The sequence below is a fragment of the Miniopterus natalensis genome, chromosome 2, assembly GCF_054644295.1.
Source record: "Miniopterus natalensis isolate mMinNat1 chromosome 2, mMinNat1.hap1, whole genome shotgun sequence".
Classification (NCBI taxonomy): Eukaryota; Metazoa; Chordata; class Mammalia; order Chiroptera; family Miniopteridae; genus Miniopterus; species Miniopterus natalensis.
The window spans coordinates 33,620,986-33,645,807 of record NC_142082.1 but is presented as its reverse complement, the minus strand read 5'-3'; the positions used below and the strand labels follow the sequence as shown (position 1 = coordinate 33,645,807).

The 24,822-nt window shown below is 38.2% G+C and overlaps 1 protein-coding gene across 1 annotated transcript in view; it reads right to left on the bottom strand.

Moving 5' to 3' along the window:
• The window catches only part of FGF14 (fibroblast growth factor 14), a 531,297-nt gene that overhangs the window by 349,330 nt on the left and 157,145 nt on the right, over positions 1–24,822 (bottom strand). The gene's annotated exons all lie outside the window — the stretch shown is intronic.

Genomic DNA, 24,822 nt, shown 5'->3' with positions numbered 1-24,822 from the left:
TCAGGAGTGTAGCGGAGGGTGTCCTGGCTTGGAGAAAGCAACATGGGTTTTAGGTGAGGTTCTGCCTTTTCCTAAGACCTTGGTCAAGTTCCGCTACTCTTCTGGCCCTCAGTTTCTTTATCTGTAAAAGAAGGAAAGTAAACTTGTACCTTCAAAATTTGGTGATTTTTGGATGTCTTTCTCATACGAAATAAAATTCTCTCTTCATTTAAAATAAAAAGATAAATAATATATACCTATATATTTATAGAGAGATATATATTTCTCTATAAATATATACAATGGTAGGCAAAAGGAGGTTTACAGTTATAATACAATAATTAATAAATAATACATAAAATGCTCTGTGTTTCACATACTCACAACTGTAAACTTACTTTTTCCCCACCCCTGTATATAGTAAGAATATAGATTTATATATAATAAAATGAATAATATAAATTTATTTGTAATTATACGTACATATACAGCATAGCATACACATAGATATACATATACTAATTATACAAAATATATTATCATAGGATGTTTACAAACAGCTCATCCAAAGTAGTTTTAGGTCAGTACAAAATTATTTTAGGTTTTTCAGAATCAAAGGACAGAAAAGCCCAAAGGCACACAGTAGCCTACTCCTGACCCTAGGGTGGCATTTGTTAGTGGGAAACCTCCACATGGAAAGGAACCAACATTTTGAAACATGCTGTCTTGATAGAAATGGCCTCAGACAGTATGAGGAAGTCACTGAAGTCTCCCGTTCTCTAGCAGACCCCTCTTTTTATTGGACACCAATTCTTTCCTCCTTTCCCAGCTTTCTCTTCGGCCCACACAGCCTGGCTCAGGGTTGTCGTCTTCTGATTCCCAGTCACAGCCCCTTCCGATGAGATTTTCCTGTACCTCACCCATTCGAGGCAGACTGTGGCAGTGGCGGCAGCAGCCAGCCATGGTGCTTTCTTTAGGCACCGACAAGAGCCAAGACTCAGGGCTAGACAAGATCGAAGCAATGAGCACAGTCTTCCAAAGCTAAGGCTCTGTTATCCCAACGGGAAGGGAAGGGCGACAATGCTGTGCAGGGCATCTCCCAACTAGTATGATTCTAGGACATATCAATCTACACCAACGCAAATATAACACATGAATTTCTTCTAGAGAGGATGACCCAATCGTTGTTAGTAATTCGAAGGGAGGAACTTTTAGGTCTGAGGGCCTTTCGGGTATATTCTATGGGCAGCTGCCCTGGGAAGCCACAGGAGGGCGGCTGTGAAACGCAGCGGGCTGCTCGTGCTGAGGTTGAACAGAGCGCGATTCCGCTGCGGCAATGGGCCGGGGTGGTCATTCCAGTCCCTCCTTCTGGAGACCAGAGAAGATTTCTGCTCCACCCGGCAATTCTACATCCTTTTGAACTTTTAAAATATTGCTCCTGGAATTGACTGTCATTTAAATATTGAGAGGAAAATCTGCCACAGTGATTTGACTATTCAAATTCTTTAAAAGTCATTAAAATCCTGACCCTGTGGGCTGAGCGGAGCCTTCTTATTCTTGTTTGACGCTGTCCCCATGCAGTCTATGACACACCCAACAGACATCCTCAGCCTTTGCATAGGGCTTAAACGCTTCAGTTCATTGAGCAAATGGAAGGCACTTACTCTCTGCCAAACACTGAGTCTAAAGTCACCTCCATAAAGGCCCAAATTATCCTCCTAAATCTAAAGGTTGCAACAGTGACAAAATCTTGTTATCCCAACGGAAGGAACTGGCACAAAAGCATGAAACACTATTATTCTACTATGATGCACCTCTAAAGATTTGTAAGGTGCATAGGTGTTCCTCAGTGTTATTATCTTTGTCATGAGTCACTAATATTGCATTTTGGTAGAAACTGTCCATCTAAATGAAAATAAATCTTGTCCACAGAGAAGGCAGGTGCTGGTTGCTTATTAGTAAAAACAGTATAGTGCCTCAGTTTAATAGAGCATTGTTCCCTCTAGGAATTAAAACATTCTCATGCAATATGTCATCTTTAAAAAACAACCCTCACCTCCTGAAGTTTTACATTTGTAACTGTTATTAGAGGTAAGAGATTAGCTTTATGTGAACTGTTTCAGTTACCTCCAAAACAAACCAATCAAGCAGGAACAGTTATGACTTAGGGAAGATAAACAACTTGTCCAGGTCACAAAACTAGACAGTGGTAGAGCTAGAATCCCAATCCTTACATAGGCTAGCTGATGGATTACCAAGTCCTTCAAAGGGGCCCTTACTATCCAGCTTTTCTTTGTCACCTTTTCCCATTGCTGCAAAAGTCCTATAACCCACCTCTCTGACTCCATGTCCACATTCAGTCCCCCCTAATCTTCCTAAAGTGTTGATTTCGTCCTACACTATGTTATATTCACTCATGTCATTCAATCCTTCAGAAAAAATCTAACCTCACACACCCTCCACGTTCACAGCCCATGTACAGAACCAATAGATCTTACTACTTCCATTCAAAACACTGCGTAAAATTATTTCTCCTTTCACAATATGTCACTTTCCAAACTTGAGTGCATGCTTCTCTCCCTGTCAGAGGTTAACTTTCCTTCTGAACTGTCCAAGGTTCTCTGCAAGCCCCACTGGCTCTGAGCAAGCCTTCCACAGCATTTACCTGCTATATTATGCTCTGGGGACTCATCCTTACACTGGTTGAAGAAAAGAATTTATGCTCTAATAGAAAGGCCACGGGGCTTAGAATCCAGAGACCTGTGCTTAAATTCTAGTTTTACTGGAAATTTTACTTAATATCATGTAGCCTCAGGGTTTTCATCTACAATGTGGAGTCATTGCTCTGTCTCACAGGATTGCTTTAAGGATTAAACAAAAAATCATAAATACATGCACAAATATGTGTATATACAAGCATATATATAAATAAATATATGTATACATTTATATATAAATAATTTCATACATTTATGTTTCATTTAATCCTTATACAATATTTATACATATATATGCATGTAATTTTGTATACATACATATAATAGCTTTGAAAACTATAAAATGCTCTGAAGAGGTTAAAAAGCATTACTGTGTCTTAATTGGAATATATTTCCTCAAGTAGATCTTGGATTTCTAGAGAGTAACAACCTTTTTAGTGGTTTCCTTCTTGGGTTCTAGAATAGTGCTATACACCATAAAAAATACTCAGCAAACACTTGAATAAGAATTTTTCCAAGATCCCTAGGGAAAATTCATTATTTCCATACTATATGTTAGAAAAATGTAAGGGATAGAGAAACACGTCAGTGACCAGCCAACTAGTCCGCAGTAAATGCAGATCTCCTATTTATCATTGGATTTTTTTCAACTAGGCTGTTCTGTCAACATTTTATTTGATGAATTGGACTTAATTTTTACTAATGACATTCAGAGAATATACTCATGGTTAGTGGTTAGCACCAAGTGGGTGGAGTGTCAATGTATTTGGATGGTGTCACTGCAATTCAAAACAACACTGACAACTTGAAGTTGTAGGCAGATATAAACAACAGCATTGAGAAGATCACACATTAAAAAAAAAATTAATGTTTCCTTTATCAAGAAATTTAAGATCTGGTAGACAACCTCTCCATGCTAGTATTTATTACTTAGAAACCTTTGAATCCATCTCTACTTTAAGATCCCCCGACTTAACAAGCACAGAGAATATAGAGAATGTTGGAAGAGAGTAAGAAACATGCCTAATGGATTAGTAAACTCTACCAGTACAGAGAGAAAGAAAGTAAATGACCTAATTATACCCCAAAAAAGGCAGCTACCATCTTTTTCATATCCCTCCAAAAGATTTACAAATTCCTTAAGAACAGGGTTTGAGGGGGAAAATTCCCTGAGGCATAACACTAGGATCTTAATTCCTCTATGGTATCATTGAATACCCTTTACAGGGCAGACAATGAAATCCCTTTTGAACACATTGAACACATGCATCTGATTCTTTAGCAAGAGTTTATAGGATGCTAAATCTTGGATAGCCCAGAGATTGAATGATGAATGATTGAACATGATCTATACGACAAAGTGGAGAAGATAGTGGGGGGAGAATGTTTTAAAAAACACCTGCCAGAATGGCTGCCACCAACAAATCAACAAACAACATGTGCTGGCGAGGGTGTGGAGAAAGGGGAAACCCTGGTACACTGCTGGTGGGAATGCAGACTGGTGCAGCCACTATGGAAAGCAGTATGGAGGTTCCTCAAAAAATTAAAAATGGAGCTGCCGTTCGACCCAGTGATTCCACTCCTAGGAATGTATCCTAAGAATCCTGAAACATTCATCAGAAAGGATATATGTACCCCGATGTTCATAGCAGCACAGTTTACAATAGCTAAGATCTGGAAACAACCCAAGTGCCCATCAGTAGGTGAGTGGATAAAAAAGCTGTGAGCCATTTACACCATGGAATACTATGCAGCTGTAAAGAAGAAGGATCTCGTACCCTTTGGGATAGTATGGCTGGACCTGGAGAATATTATGCTAAGTGAAATAAGCCAGGCAGCAAACGAAAAATATCACATGATCTCGCTTATACATGCAATCTAAAGAACTTAATAAACTGACGAGCAGAATAGATTCAATGACATGGAAGCATAGATGAGACTGACGAATGTCAGAGGGATGGAGGGGCACAGGTGGGTGGAGGGGGAGAGAGTAACCAAAGAATTTATGTGCATATATACACAACCCAAGGACATGGACAATGGTGGGGAGAGGGACTGGGGAGGGGGAAGGAATGGGGTGGAATGGGTCATTGGGGAGAAAAAGGGACATCTGTAATATTTTAAGCAATAATAAAATTTTTAAAAAATAAAAAATATTAATCTGGCACAGCTGTGATCCTAAAGCTCAAGAGAATACTGAAGGACAAATATCCAGAGAAAGGGAAAGATTAAAAACTGAAGAGCAGCGTCTCCCTTTTTCTGTCACTGGTAACAGACGTCATGAACAGCTGGGCCTCCCATAAGCCTGTGGATTGAGTTAAGTTATCATGGTCCCCGTAACACTCAGTTGGTCCAAAGAGCCTGTAAGTCTGACTAGCAGGGGCAGTGCTGAAGCTGATGATACTTGTTCTCGTTCACCTGAAAGAACAGGAGTGTTATTAGCAAGAAGCGAAACGATACTTCATACCATGGGGCTCTGAGATGAGCAATGGAGATGAGCGTGGGTGACGGCCAGAGGGCAGAAGGAGGAATACAAGACTTCTTGAATCATCACTAGCCTGTTGTTAATATCACATGGAAAACATTCTTTTTATGTCAGACTGTATTCTGCTGTACTGGGAAAAATCATTTTTATCTGTCTTTCAGAATTAAACTTTATCATCCTAGCAGTATGACTATTGCTGACTATACAAGCTTCTTAGTGAGGGCAAACTCATCTTAGAAAAGGTCTGACCCCAGTATTTTTAGAGTTACTGTTTTTTTACTTTTAATTCCAGACCCTCAAAAGCATTTGCAAAGACGTGCTATCCTTAGGCTGTAGACAATTTGGCAAAATCTCCATTTCTAAACTCCTGTCATTACTCTGACCACCAGGGACAAAAGGGCTCAGAGTCAGAATACTGCAATGCTGATATTTTTTTCATGCTTTGTCCACAATCATCTGAGAGGTGAAGAATGGGAAAAGAAACTCACAGGTCTCTTTATCAGAGCTGTGGAGGCAGTACTGGCTCAGATGTTACCACTGCCTCCCCTGAAACTCCTTTCATCTCAGGATAGATAACTAACAACCGGATAAGGGTTTCCCTAAGTGAGTCCCAAAGTGCGATAGAACAGGTGAGATAGGAGGCCCTATTCCAGCATAGTTATGAAGAGCTGTGACCAAAATAATCCAAAACATGGGGTAATTCTACTACGGTTTGACATTGTAACATGGCATGTGTTTTCCTTTGCTTTGATAGCAGTAGATTTGCCTTCTGAATTATATTTTGCATAAGCAAATACTATAACAAATCAGTTTACATTTTCCAAGTACATATCAAAAACTAATACAGTAAGGTAACCCCCCCCCAAAAGGATTGAGTGGTGACAATAGTCTTCTCTTTAAATATATATTTATAAATCTCAAATTGGATGATATATACAATGCAATGTTTTGGCAAAGTTTTTATAAGGAAAAATAAAATCCTGAATAATTTTGAGAAAATATCAAAGCAACTCCAAGCCACTCTCTCTGGAGACAGGCACTGGGTGGCTCTCTCTTTTCACATACTCAAATCACAATTTAGTAGCATGCCCCTATTAAATCTTCGAAAATATTTAACATAATTCATTGTTTTTAATAAAGAATGAAACCAATGTAAGAACATTAGTGGAATTAAATTATTTGTATTATAATTGGAATCTAAAAGTCTCAAATCTGGGATGCTTATATTAAATAAGTAAAATTCTATTGAAACAGTTCATTTTAAATACTTTTCCACTTTGCTTTCAAGTGAACTTCATGGAGTCTATTTTTTTCTTGTGGAAGCAGGTTGCAATTTCTTATTTTTTCTCCCAATTAACACAGTTTTGACACCAATTTGCAAATACAACAACTCAGTGAGACCATTTTCCCTTCCCCCCATTAAAGTTTGACTGTACAACTGGAAACTACCTTAATTTTTACCTACTGTGCACTTTTCATTTAATTAGATAAGTGGCTTCTGTAAGAACTAGCTTAACTATGCTCAGTGGAAAGACCATATAGTCAAGTACTGTAAACAGGTAAGGTCTCCAGTCTTGCAGAACATGAATTTCCACAGCTTGCTCCAATTAAAACTTTTCCATTAGAACGGGGCAAATTAAATCTATGGCAACAATAACCAAAAGTGTGATGACTCAGCTTTCAAATGCAGGCAGGTTCCATAGGACCTAGGTGAAGTTGAGAGGTAGGTAGCTTAGCACTCCACCCCTCTGATTTGCTTCAGCCAAGTTGTCTCACTACCTCATGGTTGTCCAAAGCCAGCTCTTTCTTGGTTCTATTTCCCCAGGAGACATGCACCCTCCCCTCCTCACTCCCCTGCCCACCATCTCAAAAATCTCAGTTAAGATCTGGACTGGATGAATTGAGCACCCTCATGTCTACCTCCTCTCTGTGCCACACCTCATTTTAGTGGTCAGGAAAGCATAGGAATATAGTAGGTTGATTTTGTACGTCAGGGAAAAACTGATGCAAATCAAACTGGAAATATTTACTTTCTCTGCAGACACTTACTCCAGCCCCATCATGAAGACAGTAATAGAATAGCTTTCTTCCCTCCTGTTTATGGAGCCAGCAGAAACTGAGAGGAGAAGGGCTTGGGCATGAGGCAATGGTGTATGTGTAAGTATGTGCGCACACATGTGCATGTGTGTTAACTCAAATGAGTAATGTAACCTCTATGAGCCTTGGTTTTTCTATCTATAAAATGGGGATTATTTCTAATAGCAACCTTACAGAATTGATGGAAGAACTAAATGAGATGATTCATGTGAAATGCTCAACAGAAAAGAAGGCACACAAAAATAAAAACTCTCAATAGAAACTAATATTATCACCACAGTTAATGAAAAATACTAGATATTAGGTAATTTATATGTTTAAACATAAATTACCTAACATCGTGTGTGTGTGTGTGTGTGTGTGTGTGTGTGTGTGTGTGTGTGTGTGTGTGTAGGACTGTGGGAGACACAAAATATAATGTAGGTCCCTGATCTCAATTTACCTTCAAAGGTCTGGGGAAGGGGGGAATTTCTAAGTCATAGGAAGAAACTGGTGATCTGGACTTGATTTTCACAGGGAACAGTCCCTGAGAATGGGGGACACTGGATTGGAAAGGTTACAAATGGTCTTTAGAAAGGAAGAGAAACATGATAGCATATTGCCATCCCTCCCCCAAGTAAGGGTTGAGAGACCTAAGAAATCTTTCAGGAACAAACTACATGCATTTCTATTGTAATTCAGTGTGTCTTCAAAAAACTGATGGAGCACATCCAAAATGGGAAGTAGGAAGTGGGCATCTCGCGAGCAGTGACCAGCACTCTTAAGTTGGAGGCAGTAGGATTATCACCCAGCAGACTGACCAGCTGAAGATACATGGACCTTTCCCTTGGACTTTGCTTCCCCCAGAGAGTAACTAAATAACTTACCTGTGGCTGCTACCAAGGTTACAGAACAAATTTATTTAGGTGTTGAAATGAAAATAAAGCATTTAACCAATTCAGACCAGTAAAATTTCAAAGCACACACCATACACACAGCCCCACATACATGACTATATGATGTTTACTTGTTCAAAGAGGATATTCCTGGGCATAAAGAATTAGTATTTGTTGCCATTTCTGTCACTATGGAGGAAATATTTGGGGCATTGTTTTATCTTCGATCACACCACCAACTACCTTAATGTCAATAATTCATGACAAGCTATTTTCACGAAATACTCAGAAACAAATCTTCCCCTCCAACATCTTGGATTTCACATTTTCTCATTTCAGTTCATGTGAACACTTCTGAGAAGCCCTCTTATGCCTCTAAATCTCTGAACTCAAGGAAATTGTCAGAAGACAATCATTAAAAAAAAAAAAAAGCTAGATTTGAAAAGAAGCAAATTGATCTCTTTCTGTATGACTATGATTATCCCCAAAATAGGGAGAGGCAGGTTCCAAGTTATTTTATTACCTGTCCTACCCCAACCCTCAAAAAAGAGAAAAACCTGAAAAACATTTGGGCTTGAAAAAAATTACAAGGACATTTTAACAATTTTTACAACATTGCTCTTTAAGAAAGGAGAACCAGTCTTTGTAAAAATTAGATAGCGTTTATGGACTTAGAAGGGCTCTCAAATGAATGTTTTTAAGGTTAAAATCAAGTATAGATAAGATTCTTAAAAATGTTTGTGCTGAAGGGATGTTTGAAATCACCTAGTCCAAACCTTGCATTTTTCTAATTACAATGGTGACATTGAAAGAGGTTAAATGACCTGCTCATAGACACACAGTAAATCAGTGGTTTTTTTCACCCAGTGAAAGAAGCTGGTTGTTCTGTCCAGACTACTTTCCACTAAACTGCATTGACTCAGAAAATCTATAGATTATAAATTTAAGAAATTTTTCTTTTCTATTTTTTTATTAATTTTTGTTGAAAATATTACAGATGTCCCTTTTTCTTACCAATGACCCATTCCACCCCTTCCCACCCCCTCCCCAGTCCCTCTCCACATCATTGTCCATGTCCTGGGGTTGTGAATATATGCATATAAATTCTTTGGTTAATCTCTCCCCCTCCACCCACAGTCTGGGAAAACATATTTGCCAAGGATGTATGTGATAAGGGGCTAATTTCCAAAGTGTACAAAGAACTCATACTACTCAGTAAGAGGAAGACAAACAATCCAATTCAAAAATGGGCAAAGGACCTGAATAGACACTTCTCCAAAGAGGACACACAGATGGCCAAGAGACGTATGGGAAAATGCTCAATGTTGCTAATCATCAGAGAGATGCAAATTAAAACCACAATGAGGTATCACTTCACACTTGTCAGAATGGCTGCCACCAAAAATCAACAAACGACATGTGCTGGCAAGGGCGTGGAGAAAGGGGAGCCCTAGTTCACTGCTGGTGGGAATGCAGACTGGTGCAGCCACTATGGAAAACAGTATGGAGGTTCCTCAAAAAATTAAAAATGGAGTTGCCTTTTGACCCAGTGATCCCATTCTAGGAATATATCCTAAGAATCCCAAAACACTAATCAGAAAGAATATATGCCTCTATGTTCATAGCAGCACAATTTACAATAGCTAAGATCTGGAAACAGCCCAAGTGCCCATCAGTAAAAAAATTTTTTTGGTGGGGGGTGATTGTGCTTTTGGCTTATGAAGAAGAAAAAATGTGTTTTTGTGTTGTTTTCTCTAGAGACTCTCAGTTCATTAAAACTTTAATTTCCAAGATAAGTTCCAAGTTAATATAGTATTTGAAAAACAAGAGAGTAATCTTTCCTCATACAGCGGAATCCACACACAGCCCTTGAGCAGCAGTGCTGGTGGAAGGAGGCAGGGGAAGACAGAATCACTGCACTCTGACAGATCTCCTTCTTTGTCATCTAGCAGGCAGTCAGATACCAGTGCTGGCAAGTACTGGGAGATCCTGGAATGGGATGAGACCCAAATCAGGTATTGTGCATTAAAAATAAAATGTCTGGTTGTTCAAAGGTGTCAGTGCTGTTTGTGTTGCTACTTTATTTCCTAATTCTCATGTCACTGGCGTCAGAGCTCATGAGATCATTCTTTCATAAAAACAGTAATTAAAGCTTTTAAAAATATACATATTAGCAGATCACACACTCCTATCAGTTTTTCTTGTGAACATCATAAATATCATGTACACAACAGATGGAAATGGCATAAACAGCAAAATCCTGCATTATTCATGAACTGTATGTAGCTAGCTGTTCCCTAGGTTCCATGCTGCTGAGGAATATGTGTGTGTGTGTGTGTATATGTTCCCTGTTCAAAACCAGGTCTTTAACAGCAGCATAACTTTTAGCTTTTATTGAAGCATTTTAAATTTGAGGAGTATTAAATTATTAAAATTGAGTATGTTACCCTACCACTCACACCAGAATGAAACCAGATCATCCAAAAGGCATAGCCAAAATGTTTTCAGCTCATTAGGAAAATATCGAGGAGAATATTTTTAAGGGTAGGTCATATTTTCAACAGCTGTCCTCCATTGAATATAGCTATCTCATACCACAAATACCACAAAAGCCACAAAAAAGATACCACCAAAAATAATCACAGTAAAGGAAATAGGTTCACTATATCATTTCCACCCAAAATTGAGTAATTTTTTTACTCCCTTCTGCAGAATCACAATTTGAAAAGCAAGTTCATGAATGGATGTTTTACAGTGGATTTCCTGGGAACAGATTTAGAGAGGGAGAAAAGCATGTGGGATTTGAGCCCCCAGTAATAGACCTGCAAGGATATAAGGAGGGCAGGACTGGGCAGAATAAAAATGAGCCTCAACATAGTTGTTCTGGAATCTCAGGCCAATTCTACAGGGAGCTCTGGAGCTAGGATGACCCTGCAGATTTGTCCCCAGCTGAAGCCAGGCTTTGTACCTCTGCACCAGCCAGACATTGGCTGCAGCTCTGCAGGCTTAACCTTGAGCCAGGCAGTTCTCAGTAGCTGAGGGCAATTCCGCATGAGGGGGTACAGTAGTGACCCATCAGTGGCTCATGTTGTCAGCATTTTGGGGGGCTGGTACTTCTGACCTCAAGGAGGGATCTAAAGAAAATAGCACAGCATTGTCTACAAAGTAGCTTTTTCATTGTCGTAAGCACCACCAAGGCAGATTTCAAACCATAGCAATACTGATTCAAACTTTAAGACCTATGATAGTCTTTAAGGATGCCTAGCCAATGAAAAACAAGCATCTACTAAACAAGAGACAATAAACTTTTTTTTTTAATTAAATGCAGGAAAGAGAGGAAGGATAGATAAATCTTTTTTATCAACTCATTTATATGAATAAGGGATCTCAGCACTTAAAACTATAAGAATTAAAATAAAATTTATACTGAACCTTTCCTCATTCTAGCAATAGTAATATTCACCCAAGATATATGACCTAATTAAACCTTTTTAAAGCCTCATACATTTTATTGACATGCATTTTAATATAATTTTAATTTTTATGTTTACTAATCATCAAATCTATAAATTATATTGTTTTGAACAATGATTCTTTTGAGAACCCAATTTATAAAAATTACTGTTAGTTATATAAATATTTTATTACAGAGAGATAGAAAAGGATGACTAATAAAATACTTTCAAAAAATAGATATATTACTTTAAGTTCTGTGAGGAACGTTAAATGGAAATAGGAGTTGGTGGATGAAAGAAATCGATGGAAAATTCCCATGTGTCAAAGAAGAACTTGCCATGTGCTTTTTAAATGGAAAGGGTGATTAACAAATAACTGTAGCTTCCAGAATGATGATTACTCTGAAAAAGAAATGTTATGCTTTTATTTTAACATGAAAATACTTAAAACACATTACAGTTAGATACTTTGCAACTATGATACAAAATTTAGGTTTCACTGTAAAATATGCAAGCGACAGATTTTCAAACCTGTTTTGTGGTGAGCAATTTGAAAGCAATGGATTTTAAAGAGTATCTATTTTAAAGTCCCTCGCAACTCTTAGCTACTCATAATTATAAACTGTGTATCTCCCCAAGGTCCTGAAACTACTGCCTACGTAGCACCTCAGAACTACCACCAGACACATGTTCAATTAAATGTCAAGGAAGCATCTTAAGAATCCTACTCAGCACAGTAAAGGAGTGAAAACTGATCACATTCAAAACAATCTAGGAGAGAGACTGTCACTGGAAAATGAGGGCTTTGCAAGGCAGAGAAAAACCCAACTGGAAGAAATCAAGAAGGCCAAAACGGTGCATTGTGTTGAGCCAAAACGATCCTACTCAGCTTCTCAACCATGCTGTAATCCCAGCTCAGTGATTTCCACTGTAGTCAGACAACTCTTGCCTTAGAAGGTGGAGAATTTCTTGGGACAGAATTGAAGACCACTCTAGATGGTCTCACCATGGGTAAAGACAACCCCCCATCATGGCTACCTTTGCTTATTTAATATTTTTCACTGTCCTTTCCTCCCTTCGTTTTCTCCCTCTCTTCCTCCCTATACCCCTCTCCCCTTCCTCTTCCTCCATCCCTCCCTCCCTCTCTCCTTCCCTTCCTTTCTATCTCTATCTCTATCTCTATCTCTATCTCTATCTCTATCTCTCTCTATCTATCTATCTATCTATCTCTATCTCTCTATCTCTATCTCTACCTCTATCTCTATCTATCTCTATCTCTCTGTTTAAAGACCCCTATCTCAGTACAAAGGAAAGGTTATGATTATAATGCAAAAATGAGCAAAGTGAAAATCATTCATTTTGCCAACAGGAAAGACAGATTGGCCAAAATAACTTTATGGGAAGAAAGGGTAAATTAATAACATACCCTGATAAGTCTCTTAGATCCTTATATCTACCTATTCTTCAAAAAAATAATTACAGATAAACAATGTGCCTGTGATTCACTGCCCCACCCCCCAGCCTTAGCTAATAAAACGTTTTAAAGAATGCCATGCCCTGATGCAAACCATTCGTTTCACTCATTCTAATCAGAATGTTTACGTTACTATGATGCCTTTAAATTACTGTCCAAGATTATTTTGGTGTCTGCTCTTTTACCTTGAAACTAATCAGATTTTTGCTACAGTTACTTCTGAAATTTTTTGTAGTTATAATTAGAAGCACAAGCACACACACACACCATGTTAAGCAAGTTGGCCCTGCTTGGTACCTCGTTTGCCACTTGGATGCAGCAAACCCTTGCAGGAGCCCTGTGTGCCCGGCACCTGCTGGGCCCAGGCAAAACATGGCTCAGAAGTCCACTTCAAAATTTAATTTTGTTCAAATATTTTTCAATGAAATGTCATTCCTCTTTTAAACCCTAATGCTAAAAGAGTTCAAGATCTGCAACGTTACGCAGGACTCTATTTTTACCCCAGAATAATTTACCAAATGAAGTCGAGGACCTGGAAGAGAAGCATCTCAGGTGGCCAGCAGTGAGGGGTGCACTTTAGACAAATTTTCATAAAAAGGACTTCAGTTTTGAAACTTACTTTTGTTATTACTGTTTCTTAGTTCAATTTGATATGCATGTAATTTTGCCTTATTTTTCCTATTTCAAGTCTAAATTCCTGTTCTGTTAAGTCAAACACTCTGATTTGGTTAAATTTCCCTTTCACAGTTGCTCAGATGTTTTCTGAATGAGTAGTTAGAGCCCCTTTATTTACAGGTTTTCTCTTATTAGAGGATATTAGGGAGTGAGCAGATGGCCCCAATTGTAATCCCCTAATGGGTTCCATAATGTGCCTTCCCAATGAGTCAGCTTTGTGCATTTTATTGCACACTAGTTTCCACTGACTTTCTTCTCAGCGATTCCAGGCCTCCTCCAAAACTTTTGGTGTTGCTTATTTAATATCATGCATTTGTCTCAAATCTCTAATGTAGGTCAGAAGCAAATGGAGGGAAAGTCTCAGCCTAGAGCATCAAGCAAATTCATTGCACAGTCAGCCTGGAATGCAATACCCCAGAAACTTACCAAAGGGAGCTTAAAGCATCCTTGAGCCTGGATCCCCTACCCACCTACCCACCCACCCCGAGCTAGGCACTCCCTGGGCAGCACTCTTCTCTTGATTTGGGGTTATTTCAGCATGTGCTTTTCTCTATCACCAGACCTTTAAGCTTCTTGAGATCACAAGCCTTATTTTTCTTCTGTCTCTTGACTACTTTGTAGCTACAAGTGACTTACTCTGGGCACAGCTTTGAAAATACTCACTGAAGAAAATGGGATGATTCTGACATCATTATCGGATTAACAAGAACTAATTATAAGACCGATCATTAGGGGTGGGGAAACTATCTTCCTCTTCAAAATGAACAGGTACCCTGAAAAGTATGAGCATCTCAATACATATTAGTGTAGTTGAAGCCAGATGGGTTTGCACCAGGACTGTGGAGCAAAGCATTTTGCAAGCTTTCCTCAGGTAGGAGTCTTCATTATAACCAGGCAGATTGCTGAGACTAAATCCAAATAGAGTCTGAAACTCCTCTTCCCCCCACACCATGCAAAACACTGGTAGCTTTCGATGAAAGGGAAAGAAAAGTAAGCTGAATGCTGCCAGCTGTCAGCTTTATTTATATATATACATATATATATATATATATGTATATATATATGTATATATGTGTATATATATATATTGTTGCAACCACCACTTTTAAAATTATTCAATATTTTGAAGGAAATAGTGACAAAGATGGAGCTTCGTAGCAAAGAGCTCGAGAGCAGCCTGTACGCTGGCGATTCAGGCCGGCCGTCAGCGTCCACCCAGCCTGCTCTGCAGGTTAGGGATCAGTGTACATTAAATGAAATGGGCTACCCAGGGAATTCCGCCATTACCTTTTTTTACAAACAGCATAAATATTAACAGAGCTTTTCTTCTCTTCAAAGGGTACTATATGTTAATACAGTAATTCATACGTGAAAGTGTTTAGAACCTTGTGCTTAGAAAACAACAGCATTCTCCCTAGAACATTCCTTTCACTTGTGGATTTCAAGGCATTTTGCATTTCCCCAACTAGTGGCAGGGCTGGGAATAGGACCAAAATATTTAAATGGTAAGTGAAAGAAATGTTGTGGAGCATATATATCAAACTGCTGTTTTAGGTGTGTGTCAATAGCTTCACCTAGTGACCATAAAGTTAAGAATATGTTGGATGAAAGGTCCTTCGATCTTGTTTATCTTTTCAAAGAACCAGCTCTAGTTTCATTGATCTTTTGTAGAATGGTCTTTAGCCATGACCTAACGTTTGCTTTCACTGTTTTGAACTGCACTGCATAACTTCTAAATTTTTATTTAGTTGCCCTCGGCAATATTAGCCATATTGTTCTATCATTGTCTCCTTGGGAAGACCCTTCCACTCTTTCCCTTTGCTCATTAGTTCCCTTTTTTTGTCATTATTTATAATGAAATAATAAAGAATTATCATTAGAAAGGGGTCTGTTTATTTTGAAGCAATGCTTGTGAGTCATTTCACTGTCTTCCTTTGTTCTTTTTAAAAGTTATATTTTAAATTTATTTTTAATAAGAGTTGACATGCAATGATATATGTTGTACCCCTGAAACATGTTATATTAGTTTCAGGTATACAACATAGTGATTCAACATTAATATACCTTATGATGTGATCACCATAATAAGTCTAGAACCATCTGTCACCATACAGTTATTATGATATTATTGACTATATTCCTTATGTACTTTACATCCCACATCTTATTTTGCAACTATAAGTTTGTACTTCTTAATATTCTTCCTTTTTATTTTTAATTTGAGGATCTGACCCACCATTTAAGATTTAGAAGCCTAAAAAATTTTACATTTTCTTTCCTGGGGATGTCATTGGGTAGCCACAAAATGGATTCAGTCTCCTATGAAACACGGGAGCAAATTGGTCATCACACAGTAAACATGACAAAAAGAGCCACTAAGTTAATTAAGTTCACCATTCAGAGTCCCACTCCCTGAGTACCATTTAGTTCCAGCCTTCAGCACTCCCTGTGGAAGTCAGGTAACCAACTGGAATGGTCTCTTCCCACCACATTGGTAACATTTAAAGTTTATATTTCTATATTACAGGCTCTCAACTGGAAGTGTCCTTGCCCCTTTACCCCCAGAGAACATTTAGCTGCTGGTGGAGACACTTTTGATGGTCACAACTTGGGGACTGCTGGTGGCATAGTGGGTAGAGACCAGTGATACTGCTACATATCCTACAGTGCACAAGAAGCCACCACCCCCTCCCAAAAAAATATCAGGCCCAAAATATCAATAGTGTCAAGGCTGAAAAAACCTGTTCTAAATACATGCTCTTGAATGCCTTGCTCATATTTGGTGTGGAAAGACTATTTTACTCATCAGCTTAAAGAGTTCCCATAGATCCTGAAAGAACAATTCACCTATAAATAAAAGAGTGGGAAACAGATATACTCTTTCGGTGGGAAATGAATGTCACCACCCACATTCTGTGAAGGAAAACCATATCACTATTCACTCTTCTAGGAAAATTAAGCTGAAATTTTCATAATTTACTTCTTGCTGGTTCATGTGCAAATTATAATGCACTAAAAATAAAAAACACTGACAGGTTAATTGTTCCTACTCTTCTGGTCCAGCTGCACAGAACTGATGCTCAGGAATCACAGAGCAGGACAGGGCATCAGACATGGGCTCAGCCTGTGCTGTGCGCCTGGGTGCACCAGCGTCCCCTGAGCGTTGAGTTAGACAGACTGGTAATATAACACATGTATTTGACATTTGCTAATTTGGTCCCAGCTTTTTAAAATGGTCTTTTAAGAAGAAGAAGCTAGCACTGCTTTTACTCCTGTACTTTTTCCTTTGTACTTCTTAAAAATAAAATATACATGCAACATATATTTCAGGCACATTGGCTCAGAACTCTGAAAAGGTAAAAAGAACTCTCCTAGACAGACAGTGTTCTCAAATACGAATCATCTCCAGAGACCATGCCAGCGTTGAGCCTTTCTAGTTAGGTGATATCTGATCCCAACATCCAGATTAAACCACCACACATTCTATTAGCCCTGAGAGCCCTTTTCCCATGGCCAGCAACATATTTATCATCCAGGCTACCATTTGTGTATATATAGACCATTTATATAATTCTGATTAGAACATTTTGTATCCTTCTTGAGATGATAAGTTTTCAAAAGCAAACTGTCAATTTTTTAATCATCTCAAACTTTGCTTTTCAAGCACAGGGTTATATATACAATACTAAACACATGTTGGTTGATAATTTTTATTTCTGGGTAGAAAGGGAATAGGGAGGCTATCTACATTATTTTAGCTTCACGTCTCCTCTTCTTAAAGCTCTGTTCTTGTTCATGGTTTGAGTTTGAATTGACATTGTGATGTTCAAGAGCTTAGAGCAGTTGGGAGGAGATGGTGGCGTGGGCTCCATGTAGGCCCAGACATGGGAAATTAAGGCACAAAAGAAGATGAGATGAGCAGAAGAATATTTACAGAAAGGAGCCAAGAGACTAAATGGAGCATAAAGTTAAATGGTAGGAGGAAGAGAAACCATAAACCTATGCAAGCTTGACAGGACAAGAAAGGTGTATGCACATAGCTTGGAGATACAGTGTTCTCAGGGGCTATGTCAATCTCTCAATACAAAGCCCAAGTCTATGACGTGCCTCATTCTAGGCTCTCAGCATAGCTTGTAAGGAAAATATGATGCAGTTGAGGAAAACAACAACCCTTGAACTTGACAGAATGGGCGGCAAGGGCTGTACCACCTGTCAGCCGGATAACCTCAAACAAGTCACTTCAATCTCCCCATTTCCCATTTCCTCATCTTGGAAATTGGGACAGTCATGATTACATGTTAGGGTTGAGGTAACATATGTAAAGAATTGGATGTATTAGAAAATGTTATGTGGAGGGTTTTATGATCGCATCAGACAGAGAAAACATTTTAGTATTGGCAGTGCAAAGCTGGGTTATAAGCATTCTTAATCCAATGGCAATTTAAAGCTTCCTGGGCTAACCACTGATTCACAGGAGAGAATTTGTTGGTCTCTGAAGACGACTTTAAAGTACTGAAACTCTAAAATTAAAAACAAAACAACAACAACAAAAAAACACCTGTTTTACTGCTATTTCTCTCCACGGGAGAAAAACACAAAGCACTCCCAAAACCTTCATATCAGGACATTTCTGTTCTAAAGGAAACAGGAGTCCTTCACAGAAATGTCCAAGCCCAGTATCAGGGTTACATCCATGGTGCAGAGAATACCAAAATTTATTACTAGCCAAAATGATTTCATGTGTTATGAAATATTTGCTTAAAATGAGGTAAGTAGACATTTCAATACTCAGGAAATAACAGTTCATTCTATCAGCAAGTATCAAGTAAAATCTTACCCTGTATGTTGAAATGCAAATTCAAATTCCTGGAATAGTGGCAAACATGAAAATCAGGGAAAGAAAATATTGACTTAGAAAATAAAGGCAATTTGTAAGTAAGTCAAAAGTCACCCCTGCCTGCCTTACACAGCTCCGCAGACAAAGCAACATGTGCCACCAGCCTCATCAAGTTCAAGGTCCTACTGGCAAAGCCTTACAAGTTGGGGACAGCCTCAGATGAAGTGCCGCAACTAGGACCTGCGGCTGGTGGGGAACCACACTCATTAGAGGAAGCTGTGAAAACCAGCCCAACTCAGGTACGATTAAGAAAAGCAAGTCAATATTGCAGAATAAAAAATGTCTAAAAATTAACACTTAACCTGGTTTAGAAAACTCTCCTCAGGAGCAAAATTTTGATCCTATTTCAAGAGAGTCCTTTCTAACATTCGCGTGTCCCATTTTTTAGTAGCACAATCTGCTTCTGGACCCCCATCAACTCCAGCTTTGCCCAACTCTGCAAGCGCAGTATTGATTCCCAGAGGAAATCAATCCCAGCGTGAAGTAAGGTCTTTCATCAAATCCACATTTTTCTCCTCAATGCCAGAGCTCTGCTGGAATAAAATACACAGACTACAAAGCAGGGATTTCTTTCCATCTGATGTGTTCAGCAAGTATAACTGAGAACTAGAGCTCTGGTCACATCAGAATGGCCTTTGACCAAGGAACAAGAGGGCCACCAAGCCCACACCTGACCTACAGTGCTTGGTGAAGAATATTTGGGCATGTGAATTAGAATTAGAGGTCAGAGTGCAATTTTTGCTTTGAAATTTGTAACTGGAATATGTATAATTCCTGGCTGGATTTTAAAGAGCTCAGAATCCTCTGTATAGTGCAAGAAAACGTAAAGGGAAGGAAATATTATATATTAAAGGGAAAATCCCATCACTCAGAGCTTACATTTATTTCTGTGTTAAAAAAGCATCAAATTAAACAAGAGTGATAATGACATTCAACCTTATCTTTTTCCCCCTTGCACCCACAGGACAAACTCTCCTTCCTTCCATCTAATATAGCCATCTTGGTGTGTTGCATCCACACCTCTATACTTGTTCATAAAATAATATAGTGAATTATATATGCATACGAGTGTGTATAAGAGTATGCAGAAATATAAACATATAGACTGGTTATCTTTATTTTACACACCTAAGGCTATAAATTGATCTTTTCAATTAAGAGAAAATTCATGAGTAACTCGTTATTTTTCATGCCTGCCTAATATTCCAGTTTCTTTTTTTTAATTCTCCCGTGCTTCAAAAGAGGTATACTGATTGGATAAAAGAGCATTTTTTCCTACTGTGCTTGTCACTCAGTGTTGCTTTACAGACCATCTGTTTCCAGCACCTCGCTAGTCTTCTAATTGCCCATTACATGGAGGCATCTTCCCTCACAGTGACTCCTGGGGCTGCTCCCTCCATGCAGTGGCCACCCCAGAGACAGAAGGAGGAATTCTTAATTTAGGACCCCAAGCTAATCATGCTCTCCTAGGTTTCTACTGTCAAGTGAGATTCTCCCATTTCAAATCTTATTAAACTTGCTTGTACAGTTGAACCTTCCGAACTTGTTGTGGAGATTGGTTTGGAACTTGAATACATAATGTTCCCAATCATGAAAGAAAACATAATATACTTCAGGTAAGAATTCATAATGTTTACTTTTTAACTTCCTCCTGAAACTGGAAAACTGGATTACCATTTTGGTGAGTGATATTAAGCTGTTGAAACTGATATTAAAATGCCCTCAATTTATATATCTCAAGCCCCAACTCACAACTCAAAGCTCTGAATTCTATAAAATATCTCCAACGTAATGATCAGGATAGTCAATAATGGCAATTAAAAAGCAAAAGATCTCCATTTAGCTAAATCTGAGCCATGTTTGGAGCTTCTTAAGAAATACTTACTCACCAACCTAGCCCTGGTACAATACTTGTATTTTGTAGTTCAGGTATGTCTTAATTTAATCTTATCAACAGTAATAGCATTAATACAAATAATTATCACATGTAAACTATACATGCAGAGCTTTTGGCAAGTTACCTTATACTTCTGGATTTTCACTTTCTCTTTCATAAAATCTAAAAGTTAGATGAGAATCGAATTTATAAATTCCTTCATATTTAGTCTTTTTTAATGCTAAACTTCTAGGATCATATGACCCAGCTCTGTATAAAGATGTTTTTACCTGAGAAGAGGTACTTAAGTTTAATCTTTTTTTTAGTAATTCTCCTAACAAATGATGTCTACTCTCATTATTAAGAAGGTAAGTAAAGATGTTATACAAACAATTTAGAATCCAGATTGATTCTGAAGAAAAAAAATCTAACGAAACCTCACTTTCAGTTATCAGCAGGTTAAAATCTAGATCTATAATAAAATCCAACATTGGATATTTTAGGTAGTCATTACTAAAAACAGATGCAAAAATGTAAGGAAGAGAGTTAAATATCTAAAAAATTCAAGACATTAAATGTATTTTTACTTATGATATTTGCAAAATACTATTTTAAGTCACTAGATATGGTTGATACATTGGCATATTCCTCCTTTTTAGCCTTCCCTGCCTAATGTACAAGAGTAAAACGTTTGATCATGTTCTTGTTCTAAAACACAGCAGAATTTTTCCAGTTATTATATACATTTTTCAAAAGCACATTTTGATGGTTGCTATAACTTGGCACCAAGAAGCACTTCACACAATGTTCGCAGCTAAGATTTACTAATGTGTTTCCCTACTGAATTCACGGCATGTGCACATTCCACAGCATGAGGATATACATGTTAACATCATGATTTATGCATGAAGTAAGAAAGAGCTCAAAGCTGAAACTTGCACGCTGGGCTCCGCTCAGCCCCTCTTAAGCCATATAATCTTGGACAAATCATTTAATCTTCCCAACATTCCTCTCTCCTTCTATAAAATATGGAAATGCACTGTACATGGGTGTTGAGATAACAGCTACAAAAGTGAAGACAGTTTAAGAGTACTTTGTAGCCCGGCCAGGTGTGGCTCAGCGGTTGAGCATCGACCTAGGATCCAGGAGATCAGGGTTTGATTCCCGGTCAGGGCACATGCCTGGGGTGTGGGCTGCAGCCGATCAATGACTCTCTCATCATTGATGTTTCTCTCTCTCTCCCTCTCCTTTCCTCTCTCTGAAATCAATAAAGATATATTTTAAAAAAACAAAAAGAGTACTTTGTAAGTGGGTTATGGCAGCAGTAACATTCATCACGCTAGAAAGATAACAGACATACCGTTGATTCTGTGATAGATTTTTTCCTATGAGTCCTTAGTCTTCAATGGCCAACTAATTCTAGATACCCCAGCAGGGTAAATAGTTAAACAACAGAATTTTTACAAATACATCCATGTGATTTTAAGCAAATTGCGTTATGGAGGCAATTATTATTAGAAGAGAACTAGATTTGGAGACAAAGTAATTTTTTCAGATGGAAATTTTATGAAATAAATCAGAACTTGCAATCACCTAATGAATTCAAACCCACCAATACAAAGGAGGAATATTAAACTGATAAAAATATAGTTCTTTGGAGAACACTGAGAACTAGTAAGAACAAGGAGGTTTGTTTAGAGGCTAACTCTAAACCTGTTGTCTGTCTACCACTGCTCTGAGCACTGAAGGAATCCCAAAGGGACAAGCTAGATCCCTGTCCTGAAGGAGCTGAGAATCTAAAAAAGAGGGGCACAAAATCCATCCATGAATCCAAAGAAGTCTGCACATCACAAAAACTTATGCAAGACCATTTCAGAACATACACTTTAGTGCTGAGTTGATGGGGGTGATATAGAGAAATTGGGACCACACATTCTTTGAATTAACAGATAATTTGCAAAGAGATGGGATGAAAGTTAGTCAGCATTGGAGTTCAACTGCAAATAGAGAATTATGGTGTAATAAAGAATTATTAAATTTTTTAATTATTGTTTAATTATCTCATAACATTGCTGACTTTCCCAAATAGACTAAAAGTTTCTTGAAGGTAGAATGTTTATCCCTTGTTTTTACATCCCCACTACTAACTAGAACGTATTTGGCATCTAATGAATAACTGTTGGTTAATTGTCTAGCCTAACCAGTTAATTGTGTAGGCAGTAGGAATTTTTATCACTGATTTGGGGTTGATTAAGAGTCAGAAATGACTTGTCTTTATCTTAAACACTAACACTTTTTGTACTCAACAACAACTGGCATAACTATAGAGTTCAACTATAGACTTCCAAACCCTCCCCACTCTATGCCAACAAGTCTTCGGGAAAATAAAGCTCAGTTACACTCTAAGCATAGAACATAGTAAAATGCTTGTCAGTAACAGGACATGTGTGTAATATTTGCTGAACTCATTAACTGCTATTCCCTGGGTCCCCCTAGGACTTTTTCACTGTCATGACACCACTTACACCATATTATAGTCAGTCTTAAACATCGTTTCCTCCAGTTAGATTGCTAGATCTGCTGGCAGGGTTTATGCTGTATTCGGCACTGGGTTTTGTAGCACTAGACAGTGTCTGGTGTACACATGGTCAGCAAATATTTGTTCAACAAAGTATACAGTTTCGAAAGTAGAAAACATTGTTTAAAAGCCGTCTACCCAATTAAGAAATTCTGACCAATGGTTTGCCAGCTCCGGCTTAAATACCTCCAGGAGCCATAACCTCCTGAGACAGCCCTGGTTGTTACACGGAGGAGCAGGCCTGGTGTTCAGAGAACTCTCTTCTGAGCTGAAAGCATTTTCCTTGTACCTCCTGCCTCTGGGGCTAAGTCTTTATTAAGAGGAAAGCAAACAGCTTGACTACTTGTAGCGGATTTTCTTTTGAAATATAGGTCAGCAATCCTGTCTCATTCAGGACATTTCTTCCCCAGGGTAAGTGCCCTGTTTTCCTTGAGTAGTCCTTGTGGTGTGTGGTCTCTGGATCAATGACCAGCCTAGTCATTCTCTCCAAATACTCCTCCAATCTATGTCCTTCTTGAAATTCAGCATCAGATAGGAACATAGTCCCCTTAAAGGTGCTGATTACATACCAAGATCCAGGCACAAGTCCTCCATTAATATAGCCCAAGACACTACTTAGGAAAAAATGAAAGAAACAGATTTAAACCACATTTTAGGAGACTACTTAGAAATCAGTTTTCAGTAGACTTCTTTCATCATCTATTGGGGTGTTATCTGGGTCAGTTAGACTATCCTGGAATATGCTGGCTTCCGCTTTGTTTAAAACCTCATTTTCTATGTTTCCAAATATAGGTTTCAAATTATCTAGAGAAAAACCACCCTAGAAAAATACTAATGCCACACACTCACATCTGTACCAAAATTTGGTATGGGTGATGCTAAGGGTGTATTCAAGACCACTGTACTGAAAGGTGTGGCTCGTGATTCAGTGCAAGCACCATCGGTGACTAGAGCCAGAGAAGGGGATTTGGCTGGGAAAGAAGGCAGTGATAGAGATGGGAGCTTGTCAGTGCAGGAGTGACATCTGTCACAGCTACTGGAGATACAAAAGGGGCAAGAATTATCAGTAATTTTTATATCTTCCAAATTAAACCTACTTTCAGTGCTATCCCTGGCATGTACTCTTGACAGTTTTGTGGTTTAAATATTTAAGAACTAGAATTTTCTTAGAACCTCTCTTATCTAAATTTAATATGATAATTTTACTCTTTTTTTTCTCTTCACAATGGCAGTCATCTAGTATGGTCCACTGCTTTCAAAAGAGTTTTAACCTATATTTTAAACATTTTTTAATCACTAGGGTCTTACCCTATAGGTTTAATCTACTGTCATAATTTACATGTATCCCGTTTCAATCTCCATCAACATTGATCCTACATTTTCTCCTGTAGTTCACCAGGAAAACATATAAAATATACTACTTTAGAAGACATTATATTAATTTTTTTATTTTGCATTCTGTTGTAAATGATAGAATACCATCATGGTAATGAGAACTTGCATTGAGCTGTAGCTGCTAGGACAGTGAGAGGTGAGTGTTCATAGTCTCTGAAAGGGCACTTTGATTTTATCACATGGCTTTTCTTTTCATACCCAAATTAAAACTAATAAAATGTTATCAAAATTATTTTCATCTTATAATTAATAACAGAATAATGGAATATAGAAAATATCTCTCCAAAAATGTCCTCATGCATTAGTGCACATTCAAACA